Source organism: Apium graveolens, chromosome 6 (genome assembly GCF_009905375.1).
Source record: "Apium graveolens cultivar Ventura chromosome 6, ASM990537v1, whole genome shotgun sequence".
Taxonomy (NCBI): domain Eukaryota; kingdom Viridiplantae; phylum Streptophyta; class Magnoliopsida; order Apiales; family Apiaceae; genus Apium; species Apium graveolens.
Genome location: NC_133652.1, coordinates 292,680,930 through 292,686,653, shown reverse-complemented (window position 1 = coordinate 292,686,653; position 5,724 = coordinate 292,680,930). Strand labels below are relative to the sequence as shown.

At 35.1% G+C, this 5,724-nt stretch overlaps 1 non-coding gene across 1 annotated transcript; it reads left to right on the top strand.

The window, feature by feature from the left end:
- Positions 1–216: 216 nt before the first annotated feature.
- Positions 217–323, top strand: LOC141670235 (small nucleolar RNA R71). Its single transcript, XR_012554475.1, has one exon. It is a non-coding gene; the product is annotated as a small nucleolar RNA R71 (small nucleolar RNA).
- The last annotated feature ends 5,401 nt before the right edge of the window (positions 324–5,724 follow it).

Here is a 5,724-nt window from a genome sequence, read left to right as displayed (position 1 = left end):
GCAGTAGCTGCATCCAACTCCATAAATCCTGCTACCTTACCCTGAGATAGTCACTGAGTAGGATTTTTGTATTCATTAGCAGCCATTAGTTCAATTAATTCACAAGCTTCATCGTAGCTTTTAGCCCACAAGGCTCCTCCTGATGCTGCATCAAACATGGGTCTAGAAGTAGCACCCAAACCATTATAGAAATAGTTAATGATCATCCAGTCAGGCATCCCATGATGAGGACACTTTCTAAGCATCTCCTTATATCTATCCCAAGCCTCACGTAAAGATTCTCCATATTGCTGAGCAAATTGAGTAAGTGTATTTCTGATTGCAGCAGTCTTCGACATCGGAAAGAATTTAGTTAAGAACTTTTGAGCAAGATCCTCCCATTTGGTGATAGACCCTGGTGGTAGAGAATGTAACCAGCACTTAGCTTTATCCCGCAGAGAGAATGGGAAAAGTCTCAACTTAATAGCATCTTCAAAATCTCCGTTGAACTTGAAAGGGTCGCAGATTTCGATGAAATCTCTGATGTGCATGTTGGGGTCTTCCGTCGGAGAACCCCCAATCTGAACTGAGTTTTGTTTCATCTGAATCATGCTCGACTTGATCTCAAAGCTATTAGCCGTGATGGCTGGTCGAATAATGCTAGACTGAATATCATTGATCTTTGGTTGAGAGTATTCCATCAAAGCCTTTGAATTCGCTTTTGGTTCTCCTATTGTAATAAGAGCCTCTTCTTCTTTCTCAACTAAAATCTATTTCTTCAACTTTCTCCTCGACTAAAACTTCTTCCTCAGCTTGATCCAGTGTCCTCTTACGAGACCGAGAACGCGTATGCATACACGCTCGCTAGAGTACCCGAAACACGACAAAGAATTAAGTAATTAACAATGTCCGAGTCACTGAACTTTAATGACCAATGATGACAAACACATAAAATAAAAATTAACACTGATATCCCCGGCAGCGGCGCCAAAAACTTGTTAGGGCTAGAACACGCGCTAATATTCATGCAAGTATACGCGATCGCAAGTAATATTGAATAAATTCTAGTTCGTTCCCACAGGGATATTTTTAGGTTAATTTCAATCAATGTATATATGCAACACTAGTATGGTTATTATCCAATGCTAATACGAATAACAATTAGAGATTGTTTATACTACACTTAAATAAGAGATTATACTAAATAACATAAACTAAGAGATTAAAAAGAGTTGAATAATACATGACACAAACATGGAATTATAACTTCTTTAAGTACTTCATTCAATAGCCTTTTCGTTCTTAACCTTAGTATGTAATGGTGATGATACTAATCAGATAACACAAAACTAATAAACGCCAACTTTTATTGTACGAACATCATACTACCAGACATCCAGAAAAGAGATAGAAGCTAAATAGACACCAATTATATTGAAACCCTATATGTATATAGAATTTGACAACATAACGGTTTAATGCATAAGTTATCTCTCGTGTTTACATAGGGCAAGTAAGATGGTTAAAATTACCTACGAATCATGCATATCACATACATGAACCTATGCTAGCATGGCAAGTTCTAAACCCTTAAATTCACTTTCGCTTCATTAAAGATTAACACACTATCTTATAAGTTCGCAACGCTCATAAGACGAATAAACACAACCAATACTAAGTTATCATACAATCACCACACACTAAGGCATCGAAACGAATTAACTAAAGAAATCCATAAATAAATCCGTTAGAACCCCACGATAACGATTAGCCCATAATCGAACTCATCATCAATGTGGGTTCCGATGAAAGCATGGTATAATAAACGTAGTCTTAATACTTAATAAAACCAAGTCCGAAACAAGAGTAAAGGTTCACGAATAAGAAAACAAGCATCCAAAGTTACAGCTTAAAACAAAGAATCACAAGAATAAACTAGATCTTCTTCACCTTGGTTGAATTGTGCTCTACGGTCTTCTTACGCCTTCTCCTTAAGCTCTGGTACGTCTTGTTATGAAAAACGAGCATAAGTTATGTATATATAGCAGTCCATGCAGAGTATAAGTCTTCTGGATCAAAATTCCATGAGAAACAGGATTTTAATTCCCGACCTGGCGTGGGCGCGCGCTTGACCAGCGCGGGTGCGCTGACATTCTGCCATGCTGGCGCGGGCGCGCGCTATCACAGCGCGGGCGCGCCGTCTCTCTGGAAAAATATTGACTTCTTATTTTCTTGTTGGTTTGAGCTGGTCTTTTCACGAACTTTTATTCTAGACACCATCCTAACACCATATTAGCATCCAAACAATGCCAATTCACCTGTATTACTGATAAATGCCTGAAATGCAAAAACACTACAAAACACGTTAAAAACACTAACAACTTGAGTACAAAACAGCAATCCAAAGCTTTACGGAGCGTTATAAAGTGTCATAAATGCCACTCAACAAAAAGATCATTTGTTGACTGATAATCTTGAATCTTGAACTTATTTGCATTCTGTATTTGAGAGGTATATCGAGATCTCCAGTTTGTTCTACAGAGAAGTGACATCTCGATAAATATAATGACTTATCGAGATTTCTGAGTTCTCTATAGTTACAACTGACTTGTCGAGGTCTCTAGACACTTGCATGGGAAATGACTTGTCGATATGTCTGAGATCTCTACATTTAGAAATGACTTGTCGATATCTCTGAGATCTCTACATACTCATTTGACTTGTCGATATCTCTGAGATCTCTAATGAGAAATTGACTTGTTGATATATCCAATTCTTCACATCTTCATTTTGACTTGTCGATACCCTGAGTTCTCTACATGCATAAATGACTTGTCGATATCTCAAGTTCTCTACATCTTCATTTGACTTGTCGATATCTCTGAGACTTATCTACAAGCCATTTTGGACTTCCCGATAAGCCATTTTGGACTTCTCGAATGACTTCTTGATATAACTTGATATGTGACTTGTCGATATCTTGACTTAGAACATTTTTCATAAAACAATTTTATTCAACTCCAAGCTTCTTACACTTTTCTCTGAGGCATGATCATGGCTTGATCTTCTTCCAGAGTTTATTCCTTAGCTTGAATCTGTTTACAGAAAAATATTCCAGTCTAATCTTCTAACCTTTTTACAAACTCAGGAAATACAATACAAAATACAAAATTGATTATCAAACAATTAAATCTCAGGTTTGTCAATTTGACTTAGTCTTGTTATTGTATATGCATGCCTTGCACAACAAGGATGAATGAGATATGATCGTTTAAAGTTTGTCACTTGAAAGTGAAAATGTTGTCAAGCAATCTTGTATCGTATATTGAAATGAAAAAAAAGGTTTTCATTATTTTATAATAGCACAATACTCTAGTGGTGTCTAAATTTGTTAGTAAGGTTTTGCTCCATCTCCTACATCCAGGACGGTGCAAATTATGGGTCTCAGGGGTAATTTGAAACTTGCGAAGACCGCGTGGGCGACGTGCCGACACAGAAGTGACAGAAAATTGGACCGTCCAATCGCAGTCTAGTTTGGTTGATTTTATTAATTGGGCTTGATCTCTTAAATAATTGATTCATTTTGATAATGATAATTATAATTTATTTGACAAAATATTAATTCGAGTCGGCTACAGAATTAATAGTTAGCATACTTAATTAACGTTTAATGGAGTTTGCCATAACTTTTGTTATTCTTATATATACATCATAAGTTGTTGGGTTTTATTCATTTGAAACGCTAGCCGCATTCTCTTTCTCTGTCTTCTTCCTCGATAATAGTTCTCTTGCTTTGTTCAAACTCACTGAAGGTGTGGTTATTAGTATCCTCGTCGGGATCCGTTTTATCGTGGGAGGCTTCTCGACTTGCACATACAGTGAGAAGCGAATCGGTTTTAAGTAGGGGTGTACACGGTTCGGGGTGGTTGGGTTACGAGGTTTTAAAAACCCAATCTAATTAATTTGGGTTTGTAATTTTTCAAACCAACCCATAAAATTTAAATTTATAATCCAAACTATTTAACGTACTTCGGTTTGGATCAGTTTGGCTTGGGTCGTTCGGATTAATAACAAGCTTATTTTCTTGTTTTCTTTTATAAATATGCAGATTGTGGTTAAACATGCAGCAGATGCACCGGAATAGATGAAGTCTTTCTTTATATATACTTGATTATTTTTTGTATGTACTTAATTCAAGTGAGATAATCAAAGTGGAAAATTCAGTATGTGAGAGAGATTTGTTGGCATAGAAAATATCAAAGAAGCATAGTGTAGATTGCTGCAGATTTGTGCTGATATTATCTTTAGCTTATATTTTACACATGCACAATTGAAAAGCATAGATCAAGGAGTAACACATAGATGGGCTGTGTATTATAATAGTAATGGGCTAAAGACGTGCATGTAAAGTAGTAACAAATTACTGTTTATATATTTTTAATTGGGTTGGGTTGGATCGGTTAAAAAAGATCGAAACCCATATCCAATCCATTGAAATCGGGTTTACTGTTTTTTAATCCAAACATGTTTGGTTAAAAAAAAATCGGTTTGAATCGGTAAAATAGTGTCGGATCGGATCGGTTTGGTCGGTTTAACCCGAACCGTATACACCCCTAGTTTTAAGGAGACAGTTCTGCACTATACTCAGATTTTTGTTTCATATCCTTTCGTTTTGTCTGTTTACTCTTTACACAATTGTTGCACACACATAATCATCTTTCGATTACTTGATTGTTATTCACAGATTGGCCAAATCTTTTTCTCGGATCCGTTTTGTAAAAACATAAACTCCTCCAAACAAAGAATTACATGGAGTTATATTTGAAGACATTAACTTTATTAACTTTATTGTATATAAAGTAAATTCACACGAAACTTGAACTTAGCAAAAACTCCTCCTATTTATTAAGTGATACAAAATAAGCAAAAAACATGATACAAAATAATATCTGCCTGACAATTAAGCGTTAGGCGGTATGCCAACCGCCCTGGTCCGTGTAACAATTTTTACAACATTGATGTAGACTGACCAACCAAACTTTTAAAAGTTTCTTTTGAAGGGTAAAATAATTCATTAATTATAAACCGTACGACATCTACAATAATAATCAACATTAAAATATATATATATATTACAAGGATAAAATCAAGATTTTATTCACTAAAGCTATTATCGTTGAACAAAATTTTTATTATGGCGCATCTCTCGCTGATATTACTGAAATTTACAATTTTTTTGAAGAGATAGTCTAACGATTTTGTGTAACCGTGAGAATCGTGTAGACATGATTTATCAGAACATGTTCCAAAAATTGACCATAACCGTGATATCATACAAACTCTTCTAAATGAACCATTGTTATAAACGTCTTACAGATCTACAATCTCGGACATTAAAACACGATCAAACTCTCACAAGAGAGATAAACAAAACACAATCAAACTCTCATAAGGTGAGACTAACAATCTCATAAATGGGTAGAAAATACCAAATACGGGGCTTATAACCGGCTAAAAATGTCGAATGATAGCCCCTAAATCGAATACCGAATTTAGGGGTTATTGGAGAGAAAATAAGAGGGGCAGCGACTAATTTAATTCTTTAAATATTTTGTTTATTATGATATACTATAATAAGTATAAACAAATTGATTTGGTAGTAGACATTATTTTCTTTAAATAATGTTAACCGTAAATTAATCCTTTATTTTCTTGTTAACAAGTGAATGACAAAAAATAAAATAA